Raw genomic sequence first — 18,373 nt, forward strand, 5'->3', positions numbered from 1 at the left:
CTCGCTCTGCCGCAAGGCTGGAGTGCAGTTGCCAGATCTTAGCTTAATGCAAGCTCCGCCTCCCGGGTTCACGTCATTCTCCTGCCTCAGCCTCCCAAGTAGCTGGGACTACAGGCGCCCGCCACGTCACCCAGCTAGTTTTTTGTATTTTTAGTAGAGACGGGGTTTCACCATGTTAGCCAGGATGGTCTCGATCTCCTGACCTCGTGATCCGCCCGTCTCGGCCTCCCAAAGTGCTGGGATTACAGGCTTGAGCCACCGCACCCGGCCCACCAGTGGTTTTTTTTTAATCCTGGCTGCACACTGGATCACCTGGGGACCTTCAAACCATAGTGGCTGGCAGTCTGGGAGTGCGGCCAACGTATCAGTAAGAGTTTTTTTACATTAAGCCTTTTAGGAACACTCAGTTGTAGGAAATAACATAGAGCAATCCTGCATACACTTTACTCAATTTCCTCCAGTGGTAGCATATTGCAAAACTGTAGTAAAATATCACAACCGCCATTGACATAAAGACAATCAAGTACAGAAGAGTTCCATCACCAACGTTGCCTTTCTGTAGCCACATCCCCTTTCCTTCTCAACTCCCCCATCCCTAACCCCTGGCAACCACTAATCCATTCTCCATTTCTATAATTGTGTCATTTCAGGAATGTTATATAAATGTCATACGGTTAGTAACCTTTTGGGACTGCTTTCACTTCACATAATTCTCTGGAGACTCATCCAAGTTGTTGGGAATAGCACTAGTGCATTCCTTTTTACTATTGTGTAGTATTCCACAGTTGGTTTCTCATTCACCTATCAAAGGGTATCTGGTTGTTTCCAGCGTTGAGCTATTATGAATAAAGCTGCGATAAGCATTCATGTTCAGGTTTTTTGTAGGCAAATAAGTTTTAGTTTCTTTGGGATAAATGTCCAGGAGTGCAATTACTCAAGTTTATGGTAGTTACATGTTTAGTATTTTAAGAAACCACCATACTCTTCCAGAATGGTTGTATCATTTTACATTCCCACCAGAAATATGAGTGATACAGTTTCTCTGCAGTCTTCATCAGCCTTTGCTGTTGCCACTCTCTTTCATTTTAGCCATTCTGATGGCTGTGCAGTGATATCTCATTGTGGGTTTGATTTGTACTTTTCTGATGGCTAGTAATATTGAACATCTTTTCACAGGCGGATGGGCCATCTGTATCATCTATTTGATGATGAAATGTTTCCTCATGTCATTTGCCCATTTTCTCATTGGATTGTCTGCTTTTTACTGTTGAGTTTTGAGAGCTCTTTATATATTCTATATACTAGTCCTTTGTAAGATATGTGGCTGGCGAATATTTTCTCCTTGTCTTTTTATCCTCTTAACAAGGTCTTTCACAGAACAAAATTTTTCCTTTTGATGGAGTCCAATTTATTGTTTTTTCTTTTGTGGATCATGTTTTTAGTCACAAGTCTAAGAACTTTTAGCTTAGCTGTGGATCCTGAAGATTTCTTCTAATGTGTTTTTCTACAAGTTTTGTAGTTTTACATTTTACATTTAATGGTCTGTGGAGAATTTTGAGTTAATTTTTTGGTCTGTGGAGCATTTTGAGTTAATTTTTTGTTTGTTTTTTAGACGGACTCTCGCTCTGTCAGCAGGCTGGAGTGAAGAGGTGCAATCTTCGCTCACTGCAATCCCTGCCTCCCAGGTTCAAAAGATTCTATATTTTTAGTAGAGACAGGGTTTCACCATGTTGGCCAGGATGGTCTCAATCCCTTGACCTCATGATCTGCCTGCCTCGGCCTCCCAGAGTGCTGGGATTACAGGCATGAGCCACCACCGTGCCCAGCCTGAGTTAACTTTTTTATAAGACATAAGGTTTAGGTTGTTGTTCAGTTTTTGCCTATGACGTCCAATTGTGCCAGCACCATTTGTTGAAAATGCTTTAATTTTGCGCCTTTGTCAAAAATCACCTGAGAATATTTGTGTGGTTCTATTTCTATTTCTTGACTCTCTGTTCTATTCTACTAATTTATGTGTCTACTCCTTTGCCAATACCACAAAGTCTTGACTAGTGTAGCTATTAATGTATAGTAGTTTTGAAATTGGGTAGGTCGATTTCTCCCATTTTATTCTCTTTTTCTCAAAATTATTTGAGTTGTTCTAGTTTCTTCACTTTTCCCTACACATTTTAGAAGAGTCTTGTCTATATCTGTAAGACATCTTGCTGATATTTTGATAGGAATTGCATTAAATCTGTATATTAATTTGGGAAGAATTGACATATTTACTCTGTTGAGACTTGCGATCCATAAACACTCTCCATTTATTTACATCTTTGATTTATTTCATCAGCATGTTGTAGTTTTCAGCACACAGTCCTGTACAAGATCATCTGAGAATGTGTTGTTTTCCTTTTTTTCCTTGTAGATATTTTCACTGAGTAAAAGATTCTGGGCTGACAGTTCTTTTCTTACAGCATCTGAAAAATATAATGCCATTTTCCTGTCTCTATGTTTTCTGTGAGAAATCTGCTATCATTCCCATTATGGTAAGGTGTTTTTCTCTGACACTTTCAACATTTTTTGTCTTTCATTTTCAGGAGCTTAATTATTATGTGTTTTGGTGTATATTTGGGGGGCTTATCCTGTTTGGTTAACAGCTTCTTGATTCTGTAGAGTTAGGTCTCTTGCCAAATTTGGGACGTTTTCAGCCATTATCTCTCAAAGCACATTATCATTGCCACCCTTTTTCTCATCTCCTTCTGGGACTATGATTATATGAATGTTAGATATTTTGTTATAGTCCCACAGGACCCTGGAGTTCTGTTTGTTTGTTTATTTATTTGTTAGTCTGTTTTCCCTCTGATGTTCAGATTTGGGAATTTCTATTGTTTTATCTTCCAGTTTACTGATTCTTTCCTCTATTCCTGCCCTCTTTAAGCCCATCAATTGGGTTCTTTTTTTTTTTTTCAGGTAGAAATCATGTTTCCTTTTAATTGAATATTTAATTCACAATGTTCCCTCTCTTGCTGCTGCTCTGGTAATAATTAGGTCCCCACCTCTCAAGAACATTGCACCTGGCCAGACTGAGAGCCAGTGTGAACATGGGCCCCAAACCAGGGCTTTCGGAATAACAAGGAACAGCCAAGCCAGCCTCTTCCTTCACTTAGAAAGGGACTGTGAATGCGAGGGTCCAAATCTTCACCGTCCAAACACAGAAAACCAGGAGCTCCACACCAACATGGAAACCAAAATGTATCAGGAATGAAGTGCAGTACCCAGTCACATACTCAAGGTCAAGATGGGTTTGCAGAAATCGTATCTGACCATCTGGCCTCTGCTAGTAGAGGCCCCACCCCGGCATTTTTAAGAGAAGATGTTTTTGTTTCTATTACTTGTATTATTTCCCCAAGGGGTACAAAATCTACTAAAAGGAATATAATGAATCAGAATAAATCAGCTCACTCACAAGAAACCTTCCTGGGTAACGGTTTTTAGTTGCTGAGCTTATTCAGCACATGATTTCAAAGTGGCAAAATTCAAGGCAATCTGAGAAGAGAATTCAAAAGTGGCAGCTACAGGTTTGGGTAGGACACACATACATACAACCCCCATTTTTTTGCAGTGTGTATGTCAAGAGGTCAAGACCCCTGATCATCAAAATAAGTTATTTTGTGTATTACAGTGCACAGGACACCAGAGGGAAAGACACTTTCTTGGAAGGTGACGACAAGGCCTTTTGCAAAAGGTCCACTCCAAAAGGACTAGAGCCCAGTGCCTTGTGGCCTTCATTAACTTGACCCCTCCTCTTCTTTGGTTGCAGTGGCCTCAGTGGGAGCTGTTTCTTCTGCTTGTTCTGCTGGCTGCTTCTCCCCTTCCTCTTCCTAATCCTCATCCTGTTGGGGATAGAGGTCTGGGTATTTCTGCATGCATTCCTGCATGGCCCGGAACCAGTCTACACAGTCTGACCCCTTGATCTCCTCCATGCTATAGTGGAAGCAGGAAAAGGCTGACTTGAACTGTTCCCCACAGGGGCCGCTGGCCATTCGCCCAAGGCATGGGCAGTTCCAGTTAATGTCTCCATTGGCAGTATCTATCCATGCTCCTCGTATGGATCATTGGGTTCATCAGCCACCGATTCTGCATTGTTTGGAGTTTCATGGTCTTCTTTGGTTACAAATATGATTTGATCATTCCCATCCTGCCAGCAGTAGGACATGGCTGCAGCCCAGCCCTGAGACCTTGCAGAAGCGGCAGCAGCTGCAGCTTCACGCCATGACCTCTCTCTCCTCAGGCAGGGCGGGCACCTCTGGGTTCTTATTTCAACTATTATTTCCATTCTAAATTTCCATTGGTTCTTCTTTATATTTTCTATTTCTTTGCTGATACTTTATTTTTTTAATTTGTCTCAAGTGTGTTCACATTTGCATGTTGAAGCATTTTTATGATGATTACTTTAAATGTTTTGTCAGATAATTCTAACATTCTGTCGTCATGGTATCTATTAATTGCTTTATTCATTTTTAAATTTATCTTTATTTTTATTTTATTTATTTATTTTTTAAAGACCGAGTCTTGCTCTGTTTCCCAGGCTGGAATAGAGTGGCATGATCATAGCTCACTGCAGCCTCAAACTCCTGGTTTAAGCAATCCTGCTGCCTCAGCCTCCCAAGTAGCGGGGACTACAGATGCACATCACCATGCCTGGTTAATTTTTTAAAAAATTTTTGTATAGATGGGGTCTTGCTATGTTCCCCAGGTTGCTCTCAAATTCCTGGGCTGAAGGGATTCTCCTGCCTCAGCCTTCCAAAGTATGATTGCTTTTTTTCTTTCTTTGAGATGGAGTCTCACTCTGTCGCCCAGGCTGGAGTGCATTTGTGCAATCTCGGCTCACTGCAAGCTCTGCCTCCCAGGTTCACACCATTCATGAGCCACCGTGCCCGGATAGTATGATTGCTTTTTAAAAATCCTATTTGGGCCAGGTGTGGTGGCTCACGCCTGTAATCCCAGCATTGTGGGAGGCTGAGGCAGGCAGATCAGGAGGTCAGGAGATCGAGACCATCCTGGCTAACACGGTGAAACCCCATCTTTACTAAAAATGCAAAAAATTAGCCGGGCATGGTGGCATGCACCTGTAGTCCCAGCTACTTGGGAAGCTGAGGCAGGAGAATGGCTTGAACCTGGGAGGCAGAGGTTGCAGTGAACCGAGATCACACCACTGCACTCCAGCCTGGGCGACAGAGTGAGACTCTGTCTCACAAAAAAAAAAAAAATAATAATAATCCTATTTGAATTCCCTTCTCATTTTTTGATGTGAAGAATGATTTTCAATTGAAATATGGAAATTTTAGGTATTATGGGACCTAGGATCATATTTAAATCTCCTGATTTATCTGGTTTTGACTGACACTGCCGTAGCAGGGGAAGCTGGAGGACACAAGGGGAGACTGTGCTGCCTCATTACTTCCAGGTGAAGGTAGATGTCCTGGCTCCCCACTTAGCTTGTCTTGACACCTGAAGGGTGTGGGTTCCTCATTATTGCTGAGCAGATATGGGAGCTCCATCTCCCCACTAGGCCACTGAAGATAAGTCCCCAGCTGGGAGGGATGAGAGTGCCTCCTCACTGCTCCCCATGCACCCCTACTGACACCGTGGGAGTGGGTGCAGGGCTTGTCACCACCTGACAGGATGCAAGTCCCAGCTCCCTGCTAGGAATGGCGGGGACACCACCCCAGCAGGGAGAGTTGAGTCACTTCATTACAGCTTGACAAGGGTGGAAGTCTTGGCTTCCCTCCCTCCTTCGCCTCATCTGGCTAGGACAGGAATGGGGCACAGTGGTTTTCTATGGTGTTTGGCTGAAATAGAGCAGGTGTTGTGTAAAAGTTTTCTATTTTGCTAGGCAGCCCCTTTCCCAGTCCTTTGGCTAGACACAGCAGGCTTTTGTTTTGCCTGTGCCGATTGCCATTTCTGAGCTGCCAGCTTCTTCAGCTTAAACTCTCTGATGTATGTGGCCAAACAAAAGCTCGGGGAACTCATCACAGTGTCATTCATTGAGTCGCAATGTTCCTCACTGCTTTGCCTTTGCCTCTCCACCTGTCAGAGTCTTCTTGTATTTGCTTTAAATGTAACATCCAGAGTTTTGGTTGTACTTAGCAGAATAGAGAAAAGTGCCTCTACTCATTCTTCCTGAAAGAAGACATCTCAATATGCTTTAAAAGCTTTTGACACAGTGGCTCACGCCTATAATCCCAGCACTTTGGGAGACTGAGGCAAGTGGATCATTTGAGGTCAGGAGTTTGAGACCAGCCTGACCACTATGGTAAAACCCCATCTCTACTAAAAACATAAAAATTAGCCAGATGTGGTGGCAGGCACCTGTAATCCCAGCAACCTGGGAGGCTGAGGCAGGAGAATCACTTGAACCTGGGAGGCAGAGTTTGCAGTGAGCTGAGATCATGCCACTGCACTCCAGTCTGGGTGACAGAGCGAGATTCCGTCTCAAAAAAAAAAAAAAAAAAAAAAAAACTCTCAGGCAGGCAGAGTCGAGAATTACTGGTATAGGCTGGCACCTCCATGAGAATAGGAACTGTGTTCATCCCTTGGCTATCATAATATCTGTACCTGCCAAGAATATTCATCAGTGAAGATTTTGTGGATGGTCTGACGGAAGGAAGGGAGAATGAATGGATAAATAGATGAATGAATAAATGAATCATCTGTGAATATCACAATAGAACTAGGAACCAGATCGAGTCACACTCATCTATGCCCTATATATAAATAACTTCTATATATAAATAACCCATATGTATAAATAGCCTGGCCCCAGAACCAGCAAGAGGGCTTGACCAGCAGGTGGTGCTAAAGAGCCCCAGGTGTGGGATGAGGTGGCAGCTGCAGGCAGGTGTCCATCAGGTCACTTGACTGAAAGAGACGAAAGTTACAGGAACTCCTAATCACCTGGGAGCTCTCTCTTATAAATGCCGCATCTGCCTCTCTTTTTCTCCTGCCAGCTCTTTTATTTAGTTCAATATCATCAATCACTTTTTTCTTCCTCAAGAAGAGAACAGCCTGAATAACTTTGGTCTTTGAAAGTATATTGCTCAGAGTTTAGTCTCCAAGGATTCGGAGCAAAATGAAAACATTATTCATCATGTCCTGAAATGATACTTGTGTGTGTGCTGGGTTTGGTAGTGTAATCACTGTGTCCTTGTCTCATGTTAGCACGGATATCCATATTTTCAAATTCCTTGGAATCTTTATTCAAAGCGTTTGTTTATTTTCCTCTTTTCACTGTGAAAAAGAGGATGATGTATTCACTATATCCCTTTCTCATGCTAGCACGGATGTCCATGTTTTCAATTCCCTGGAATCTTTATTCAAAGTGTTTATTTATTTTATTCTCTTCACAATGAAAAAGAGGATGGGGTAGGGGAGTATGTGAAGTTCACTGGAAGGTCTTAGCAGATGGGTGCCACTTGGGCCTTTAAGTGAAACTTGCTCTTCAGTCACTCTGGAATCTCTCAGTGCAGGCACCAAGCCCTAAAAGCTACAGAAGCCTCTGTTTTCACATCATTAAAATGGGGGGCAGAATTATTTTGGTGAGGTCACCAGCACGATGAGGATTAAATGACGCAATATGGAAAATCTCCCAGCCTGATGCAATCATGAAAATATTACTTTTCTTTTTCTTCTTTTTTTTTGAGACAGAGTTTCACTCTGTCGCCCAGGCTGGAGTTCAGTGGCATGATCTCGGCTCACTGCAACCTCTGCCTCTCAGGTTTAAGCAATTCTGCCTCAGCCTCCTGAGTAGCTGGGATTACAGGCATGTGCCGCCATGCCCAGCTATTTTTTTTTTTTTTTTTTTTTTTTTTTTTTTTTTTTGTATTTTTAGTAGAGACAGAGTTTCACCATATTAGCCAGGGTGGTTTCAAACTGCTTACCTTGTGATCTGCCCGCCTCGGCCTCCCAAAGTGCTGGGATTATAGGCGTGAGCCACCGCGCCCAGCCTCTCTCTTGCTTTTGAGGTTAGAAAGTAAGAGATAACTGAGCTGGGCTGCTTTTAATGCTGCCCCTTTTTTTTTTTTTTTTTTTTTTGCATTTGTGTTAAATACCTTAGCTTTCCTGTCCTGCACTTAGCTTTAAACTTCCCAGCTCTTCACACCAGGCTGGGGTTGTGGGAGTATACAAACAAGCAAGTTCAGTCTCTTAAACCAAATTATAAAATGAGGGAAGATCACAGCGTGTAGGAGGAAAGGGTTTGCTATAGCTCGTCATTCCTCTCCTTCCATTCGATGACTAATTTAAAGTTACGCATTAACATCTCACTGGCCCCTTTTTACACAGAAACCATGAGAATCTTTTTATCTAAATCGCGGGTTCTGGTTAAAGCAGTTCTTCTGCTAAGCAACTATTTTTTTCATTTAAATGATACTGAGAATCTTATAAACTGATCCGTTTCCGCAACACTGGTGCAGTGAAATGGATTTTAAAAACAGACAGATCTGGAACCCAAAGAGCCTTCTTTCTTAATCCACTGAAAATTTTTACAACAACTTTGATTGAGGTGTAATTTTTTCCTATATAAATTCACCCATCTAAGTGATCATATAATTCAGTTATCATATATTCAGTTTAGTAATTTACAAATTGTATTCATTCATCGAATCCAATTTTAGAACATTTCTGTCTTTTCAAAGATCCTTTTCCTGTTCCCCCCTCCCGGCAACCACTAATTTATTCTCTGTCTCTTAATTGCCGCTCTGACATTTATATAAATTGAATATTCAATTGTTGCCTTTTTGTGTCTGATTCATTCACCTACCATGATGTTTTTCCGTTCCTCTGTTGTAGCTTGGGAATGTCCTGTTTACTTTCTAATGACAAATAGACCACATTTTAATCAAAATCATTCACCAGCTGATGAACATTTGGGTTTTTTATTTTTGTTGTTAAGAATAATGCTATGAAATCTGCATACAAGTTTTCGTGTCACGTGGATCGTTTCTTGGGTATTTATTAGGTGTGGATCAATACTGAGTTCATATGGTAACCATGTTTAACATTTGAAGAACTGTCAGACTGCTTTTCACATTAGCTCACCAATCACATTCCCACCAGCAGTGTTTGAGATTCTATTTTCTCCACTCTTCCACCACTTGTTATTGTCCTTCTTTTTAATTATTGTCACCTAGTATATGGAAGTGGTATCTCACTTGTTGGTTTTGATTTTTCATTTCCCTAATGCATAAATGCAGTTACATCCTTTCATGGCTTTTGAGCCCTTCCTAGTCTTGTTGGTGAAATTGTCCTATATAAATCCTTTGCCTATTTATAAATCCAGGTTTTTTCTTCTTGTGTTGAGTTGGAAGAGTTCTTTATATATTTTGCGATATATCAGATTATGATATATCACTATATATTTACCTATAATATTTTCTTCCATCCCTAGCTTTATTTTCTAGTGGTACCTCTTGAAACCAAAAGTTTTTCTTTTTGAGAGTCATTAGCAGTTTTAAACTTCTTATGCCTTTGGTGCTTGTATCTAAGAATCTTTGCCTAACTCAGGTCACAAAAATTAGCTTTTACATTTAGTCTATCAATTAGAGCTAATTTTTGTGTATGGTATGAGGAAAGTCTAGAATTCATCGTTCTGCTGGTAGTCTCGTTTTCCCAACATATGATTAATTGCATTTTGTCTGCATGCCTTTCTTCTATCCCTCCTCTATTTTAGCATTCCCAGAGGTGAGCAAACATCCCCCTCTGCCCCGTGGCAGCCCTTACCCCCACTTATAAAATCTGGAGTTTTTGCATGAAATCTTTTAGTTTTTAAATGTTGTCAATTATTCAATTGTTTCATTTGTCTTCTTGATACATCAGATATATATCAGATATATGAGACCAACAGATTGTCTTGATGGCACAACTCCAATCCGAGAGTTCCAGAAGAGAGGACTGGGCTGACTGGTCTGTTCTGGGTCAGAGGACAACTTCTGTTTCAATCACGTGTGCCCAGGGGTCGGGGTTACATAGTATAATTATGGCTGCCAGAGCCCACCCTAGGTGAGATGATGGTTCTCAGAGAGGAGGCTTGACTTGAGCTGGGCAAATACCCCAAAAGGTGTCCACTCCTGGGTCATTATCTCATATTCAGCATTCTGCATGCCCTATGAACCAGCTTGAGGTTTCTACCTGGGGGCTTGCAAAATTTGTTTTTTTTTTACCCTGTGTAGTGTTCAAGAAGACAAATGAAATATTTCAATTAAATAATTGACAGCATTTAAAAACTAAAATATTTCATGTAAAAACCCCAGATTTTGAGTTTCCTTTTAAAAACAGGCAGATCTGAGTCTGCAGCAGTTGGTGGCACATGAGTGGCAGCTGCCCCTTCAAGCAGAGAACAGGCTCTCTAGGTTGCCTCGGTCCCTACCACTCCCTCTTGCTCCACACACAGTCCTCTGTTCTTCGTAGCTTTTCTTCTCTGACTCTGTAGATTCTTTGCATGTGTACCTTCACCCCTGGAAAACCCACTGGGGCCTCTGCCTGCCCACAAGGTCATCTGCCTCTTGCATCTTACCCAGAGGCTGACTCTTAAGCCAGAACTCCTCTAGATTCTAAGTCAGTCAGGTTCCTGTAATACTAGGCCCATAATGGCATTTTGCTATTTGCAGTCTGCTCTATTCATCACAACCAGTGGCATTGATAAGCCTGGGTGTTTCATGGAAATTATGGCCTGGCCAGACTTAATGAGACTATGCAGTACTGGAGCACCTTCATGCATGACACCTCTTTCTCAGAATTAGATCAAAGAAATTAATGTTCTGACTGACTTGACTAGAATAACCAGCCCACAAATGAGGAAGAGGATAGAGCAGTTTGGACCGGGGAGTAGCAGGTGAGGCAGTTTAGAATGAATCAAGAAAGGAATCCCAAACTCTCACTTTGTACTAGAGAAAATAAAAGATGTGCTAAGCATGTGGAAAACATTTATTTTTATTTTTTATTGAAGAAATCTATTTTATTTTGTATTTTTCAAAATGAATGCAGTTAGCTCTTATTTTCCCTATTATAAAATGAAGACAATCTCATTGTTGAAATCCTGAGAAATACCAAATATAATAAATATCATCCAGTACCCAGAGAAAACCATGGTTGATGTAACAAAGATTCATCCTGGATAGAAGCCTGTTAGTTAACAGAATTAACTTTGTCCTGTGCAGACAAACCACGTCTTCTATAAATGTAATTTCATCATAAGCATTTTCCCATTTCATTGCTGGTGCTCCGTAATGATTATCAATGACCCCATGATATTCTATTCTGTAGCTACTGAGAGGTGAAGCCAGCTGTACTTCCTGGGTGGAGTGGGGACTTGAAGAAGTTTTCTGTCTTACCAGAGGATTGTAAAATGCACCAATCAACGCTCTGCTCTGTAGCTAGCAAGGAGATTGTAAAATGCACCAATCAGCACTTTCTAAAACGCACCAATCGGCAGGAGTCTAAAAGTAGCCAATAGCAGGGAGGACTGAAAAAAGGGCACTCTGATAGGACAAAAATGGAACATGGGCGGGGACAAATAAGGGAATAAAAGCGGGCCACCGCAGCCCATCGGGGGAATCTGCTTGGGTCCAGTTCTGGGCTGTGGAAGAGTTCTTTTGCTCTTAACAATAAATCTTGCTGCTGCTACTACTGCTTCTTTGGGTCCATGCCATCTTTAAGAGCTATAACAGTTGGCTGGCGCGGTGGCTCATGCCTGTAATCCCAGTACTTGGGAGGCCGAGGCAGGCAGGTCAGGACATCAAAACCATCCTGGCTAACATGGTGAACACCCGTCTCTACTAAAAATACAAAAAATTAGCTGGCCGTGGTAACGGGTGCCTGTAGGTACCTGTAGTCGCAGATACTCAGGGAGGCTGAGTCAGGAGAATGGCGTGAACATGGAAAGCGGAGCTTGCAGTAGCCGAGACTGCGACACTGCTCTCCAGTCTGGACGACAGAGCAAGTCAGTCGCAAAAAAAAAAAAAAAAAAAAAAAAAAAAAAAAAAAAGCAGTAGCACTCACCGCGAAGGTCCGCGGCTCCATTCTTAAAGTCAGCTGGACCAAGAATCCTCCTGAAGGAACCAGCTCCAGATACGCTATCTCAAGATACATTTAGTTCCCAAATGCCAGCTCATTTCCCTTCATTTCCTGTCGTAAATAACGTTGCAGTGAGCATCTTTGTGCATAAATCTTTATTTACGCGTTAGATTACCATGAGATGAATTTCTAACTATAAAGTGGTCAGGGAAAAGTAGAAAAAGGTATGGAACAGTATTCGTCAATGGGATAAATCCTACTTCAAACTTCTGTAAGTCGGAACTTCCTTTTGAAAATTGTGCCTACACTTTCTGTACTTAGTACGTCTACGCTGGCTTCTGCTGCTCTGTATTTGTTTGGGTCCCTCTGTTTTTTTTTTGTTGTTGTTGTTGTTTTTTGTTTTTTGAGGTGGAGTCTCGCTCTTGTCACCAGGCTGAAGTACAGTGGCATGATCTCGGCTCACTGCAACCTCTGCCTCCGGGATTCAAGCGATTCTCCTACCTCAGCCTCCCCAGTAGCTGGGACTACAGGTGCATGCCACCATGCCTGGCTAATTTTTGTATTTTTAGTAGAGACAGGATTTCGCCATATTGGCCAGGCTGGTCTCGAACTCCTGACGTCAGGCAATCCACCTGCCTTGGCCTCCCAAAGTGCTGGGATTACAGGTGTGAGCCACTGCGTCCGACCCCGGGTCTCGTTTTTTAGGGCTTATCCAGTAAACCTCTGTTGAGCACCTGTCATGTGCCAGACTGGTGCCAGGCTAAGGAGAAATGATGGCAAGCGAAAATGCAGGGTCCCTGCTGTCAGCGAGGGGCACGTCCCCATGGTATTGCACTTCAGAGGCAGAAATAGTGGACATCCCCCATGGCCTGGAGTTGCTCCGCATTTAGTTGGAGGAGAATCAGCTGAAGAATGATAATCCCACAAAAAAAGTTGATATAAGAAGGGCATGTTAGAAGTTGAGGATACCAAGAGAAAGAAAGAAGTAAGAGTTTCAAGGCAAAAGAATGTTCTAGGCAGGGGAATGGCATCAACGTGTAAAGGAGCTTACTTACACCTTGGTCCTAATGTGTACTTCCAGACTCGTCATTCTGTGCTCCAGGAACTTCCAATGACTCCTCCCAATTCCTCAAACTCAGTTGTGTACTTTGGTTCTTTCTTCTACTGAGCCTTAAATACCTCTTTCTTCCTGCTGGCGAACTTCCACCCATCCTTCAGAGCCTAGCTTGCCTATCACTTCTTCTCTGATGTCGTTTCTGACATCCTCATGCTGCCTTGAGAGAGGCAGTTCTTCCCTCTGCTTCCAGCTACCTGCTTTGATCTTACCTCAGTCACCATATTTGTCCCAGCTGCATTCTAGGATTTTTAATTTAATTGTTTTGATGCTGTTTATCTTGTGTATTTCTTCGCATGCTAATTTACCAACTCCTTGAAGTCAGGGATAGTATTTCAATTAGGATTTGATTTGGCTGTATGTGATAGAAAACACTAGCTAACAATGGCTTCCATGAAATAGATGTGAGGTCCATAGGTGGGCAGTCCTAGTTGATATGGCAGCCCCATGATCATCAGGGACCTCAAGTCTGTCCCGATGGCCGCTTCACTTTCCTAATTGTGTGACTTTTCCTTATGGTCCCCAAGATGGCTGCTTAAGTACTACTCATCATATCCACATTCCAGCCAGCTAGAAGAATGAAAGGCCAAAGAAAAGTACACACCTTTATTTTAAGGCTGTTTTCTGGAAGTTGCAAACAACACTTGTATTTACATCCCATTGGAATTTAGTTATATGGTCACGCCCAGCTACAAAGGAGTCTGGGAAATGTAGTTTCTATTCCAGGCAGTTGTATACTCAGCTGAGAAGTAGAGTTCTAGTCTTAGACATGAGAGGAGACTATTATTGGCAGCTTCCACCACAGTGAAAAACAAGGGAAGGTCAAGGATGAGTCCTCTAATCCTGAATGGGGCCAGGTACAGGATGGTGGTGCTCACCAAGAAATGGAAGAAAACATAAGCACTGCTATTGAGCACCTCATGTATGCCAGACACTGTAGTAGGTGCTTTATCTAAAACCAACGTTGCTGAGTTTTATTTAGGTAAATAATTGCATTGACCTTGAGAAAGTTTGGAGTATTTCTAATTTGGAATCAGATCCAGGTTGCCTCCTCTTGCATGCTTCCCATGTTGGGGAGCTTACTGTCTTTCTCAAGTTAACTTGTTGCATTGTTGGATAACATCTATTTTTAGAAAGTTCTGCCTTACTTTGAGCTGAAAGCTGCACTCTTTGGTTGGCAATGGAGTGGAGTAGTTCAGGGTGCATGTTCTTCAGTTAGATCAGTGATTCTAACCCCCAGGGAATACCTGGCAGTGTCTGGTAACATTTTGGGTTGTCATGACTGGGGACTCGCAGCTACTGGCATCAAGTGAGTGGAGGCTAGGGATAATGCTAAATAAATGTCGTCACCCAGTGCACAGGACAGCTTCCCACAATGAAGAGTCATGCAGCCAAAATGTCAATGGCAGGACCAAGGTTAAGAAACCCTGAGTTAGGGCCAGGTGCAGTGGCTCATGCCTGTAATCCCAGCACTTTGGGAGATGGAGGCAGGCGGATCACTTGCGGCCTGGAGTTTGAGAGCAGCCTGGCCAACATAGCAAAACCCCGTCTCTACTAAAAATATGAAAATTAGCCGGGTATAGTGGTGCACACCTGTAGTCCCAGGCACTCAAGAGGCCAAGGCAGGGGAATCACTTGAACTCAGGAGGCAGAGGTTACAGTGAGCCAAGATCATGCCACTGCACTCCAGTCTAGGTGACAGAATGAGACTTCGTCTAAAAAAAAATAAAGAAACCCTGAGTTAGATAGACCTAGGTTCAAATCTTAATTTAGCAACCACTTCTCAGCTGTGTGACCTTGAGTACGCTGCTTCACCTCCTGAGCTTGAGCTGACCGTTTCCTCCTCTCCACCTTGGGGATCATCAGATATTCCTCTTGGGCCTGTGGGCATTTAGTAACTGATGTGTGAGAAGCGCCAGCCCTGGGGCTTGGCTCCTTACTGTTTCAGCTTTCTCGTTGGTGGCACAGGATGTGCAAGGAACACTGGGTTGTTTGCTGGCACATGGACCTGTTGGGATTAGATTGTAATCACTCTAGTAAAAGCCTCTCCCCATCTAATGGTTTCAGAATGGAGTCATCGCCCTAATTCAAAAATGATGGTTTGCTTGTACACTCTTAGAGAAGAAGGGTCCATTTCTGCTTTTCACCAATTAATCGCAGCACTTTCCCACTCAGCTGTCTCAATTGATCCTCCCAATGGTCCAGGCAGGAGGGCTTACTATTCTCCCTACTTTAAAGGTGAAAAACACCCCAAGCTGTTTACTCAAGGTGCACACGCTCACACACACACACTCTTACACATGCTCACATATACACACATATCTACTCACATTCATACACACTCATACACATACACTCATGTACTCAAAAACCACATACACACCTACACACATACACTCACATTCACGCTTACACTGACACATTCAAACACACACACAGACTCTCGCACACAGTCACAGACATTCACACACACACACACACACACACGCACATATACGTTCACAGCCACTCACACAGCCCAGTGAGCAGCAGAGCAGAGAGCATGGGTGAGGACTCAGCTCCTGCCTCCAGAGCTCTCTCTAGGCTGCTACTCTGAGGACACAGAGCTAGGGAGGACCTATGGGTGACCAACTTCCTTGCAGACAAACCCTCATCTCACGTGGCTCCTCTAGCTTTTATTCTCTCTGCCCAGAGCACACCCTCTGTCCAGCACTGTTTCCATAGGCATGGTTTTATCCTCAGAGAGGGCACCTCAGACCCAGCGGGGTCTCCTGAGTGGCATGCAGTGACATGGGATCCATGTCCCCAAGTATCTCCCACACTCTTGGCCAGAATATCTGACTTTTCTTTGGAATTTATGCAAGGAAAACCTCAGGGACCAGATTTTTCAAAATGCAGGTCCCTGAGGGAGGGAAAAGCACCTTACATTAGTCATCTCACTGACCAGAACTATCCATTCAAGCTATTTTTTTTATTCATTGCACAGTACATTGCAGACATTGTTAGATTTCACCCCTAAATGTTTAAAGTGCTACAGTAATTTTTAGTTCAGTGATGTCAATTCTGTCATAACTTTTCTTCCTTTAAAGAAAAAGGAAAAATACAGATTTTTTTTTAATAAACATAAATCATGGCTGGGCACAGTGACTCACACATCTGTAATCCCAGCACTTTGGGAGGCTTAGGAGGGCAGATGGCTTGAGCCCAGGAGTTTGAGACCAGCCTGGGCAATACAGTGAGACCTTCACTCTACAGAAAATGCAAAAAATTACCCAGGCATGGTGGTGCGTGCCTGTGGTCCCTCCCAGCTACTCAGGAGGCTGAGGTGGGAGGATTGCTTGAATCATTTTCTGTCAAATACAATTGTTAGGTGATAAATAGTGTATACAAAATTTTTTTAAATGTTTTCTTGGACGGGTGCAGTGGCTCACACCTGTAATCCTAGTACTTTGGGAGGCTGAGGCAGGTGGATCACTGAGGTCAGGAGTTCGAGACCAGCCTAACCAATATGGTGAAACCCCGTCTCTACTAAAAATACAAAATTAGCCAGGTGTGGTGGCGCATGCCTGTAATCCCAGCTACTTGGGAGGCCGAGGCAGGAGAATTGCTTGAACCCAGGAGGCAGAGTGTTAGAAACAAGTGCCTGGTGCTGCAAAGAAAAACAGCATGTAGGCAGAAAATTCCTCAGCCAGGCAAATTTACTTCTGCAGAAGGGTGCAGCTTGTGCCACTGACGATTGCAAGAGCACATTGAGCAGGGTAGGGCAGGGGTTTTTATCCCTGATTCAGTTCCTAGCACTGCTGTGTCCTTTCCCTGTTGGCTGGGGTTGGACCTCACAATCTAAGCTAACTTGATTGGCTAAGGTTTAAAATCGAATAGGGTCTTTTGGGCAGGAAAGAAGAGGGACTGTCTGTTACTAGGTGGGAAGGCATATCTGGACTTGTCTGGGCATGGCAAAGGCGGGAAGGTTGTTTACAGAACAGGTAGCTAGGAAACAAGGAAGTACAAGGAAATTGGTCTTAAGAAACAAAGAACAGGGAACTAAAGCTTTTTTAAGAAGAATTTATTATCTCTGACAATTTCCCCTCTTGATTTTATAGTTTTCCTCTTCAAAATGCCTATGCATGTCTAGGCTCTGTTGTTCTTCTTGGGCATCAAGAAGGGAGAGTTTATCTGAAGAAGGTGGGGTGAATTAAGGGAGGTTTTGTGAGTGCTGTTTCTATAAGTCTTTGCACTAAACCACGAATATAGGGTATGATATAGCATCCTACAAGAATGAGCACACGTATAACGATTATAAGGGAGGTGAATATTGAGGTCATAATTCCTTTCCATTTCCTGAACCATTTCTTTATGATGGTTGTAAAGGGGTCATCTATTCCAGAATTTTTAGCGAACTCATTTGATAAGTAAGGCCTTGTAAGGCTTTTGTTTTTGTTCCATTGGGGCGGTGTTATTAGGAATAAAAGTACAACATTGGACTCCAATCATGACACAAACCCTGCCTTTTTCAGCTAATATCATGTCAAGGGCTATTCTGTTTTCGCAAACCATTTGGCTGGTAGGGCCTAATTGTTCAGCTATTCCTTTAATTGCAACTCTAGTAAAATTAACAAAGCGTTGTTGATTATAATAGATATAATTTATTCAAGCTACATTCTTATTTACAGTTGACCACCAGAACAACATAAATTTGAATCCTGCAGCTGTTTGATTTTGGGCTTTGAATTCATCTGGTACCCCTCATGGTACTCCGATAGCATCTATAATAGCATGAGGATCAAAGGATCCATGAGGGACATCTCTCTTTTTATGATATTCTGTCTTCAGCTTTCTTGGTCAATGAAATGCCAAGGTGAAAGGGATAGCCAACTGAATTAGAGCACAAGTGCTGCTCCAGGTACTTGGCAGAGTACCCAGCAATAGTCCTCCACAATACCACCACACATCTGCTCAGGAATGAACAAGGGCATACTGATTGGTAAGCTCTTGAAAAGGCTTGGTTTATACCTGATATAAATGATGAATTGATGGGTGCTGACGAGTTGATGGGTGCAGCACACCAACATGGCACAAGTATACATATGTAACAAACCTGCACGTTATGCACATGTACCCTAGAACTTAAAGTATAATAAAAAAAAAAATTTAAAAAAAAAAAAGAATCATCACAAATATGAAAAAAAAAAAAAAAAAAAAAAAAAA

At 42.6% G+C, this 18,373-nt stretch overlaps 1 protein-coding gene and 1 pseudogene across 6 annotated transcripts in view; one reads left to right on the forward strand and one right to left on the reverse strand.

Moving 5' to 3' along the window:
* Window positions 1-18,373, forward strand: part of HRH1 (histamine receptor H1) — a 111,497-nt gene that overhangs the window by 79,524 nt on the left and 13,600 nt on the right. The gene's annotated exons all lie outside the window — the stretch shown is intronic.
* On the reverse strand, window positions 3,754-4,198 carry LOC108519324 (mitochondrial intermembrane space import and assembly protein 40 pseudogene; annotated as a pseudogene).

The sequence above is a fragment of the Rhinopithecus bieti genome, unplaced genomic scaffold (genome assembly GCF_001698545.2).
Source record: "Rhinopithecus bieti isolate Rb0 unplaced genomic scaffold, ASM169854v2 scaffold_48368, whole genome shotgun sequence".
NCBI classification, from domain to species: Eukaryota; Metazoa; Chordata; class Mammalia; order Primates; family Cercopithecidae; genus Rhinopithecus; species Rhinopithecus bieti.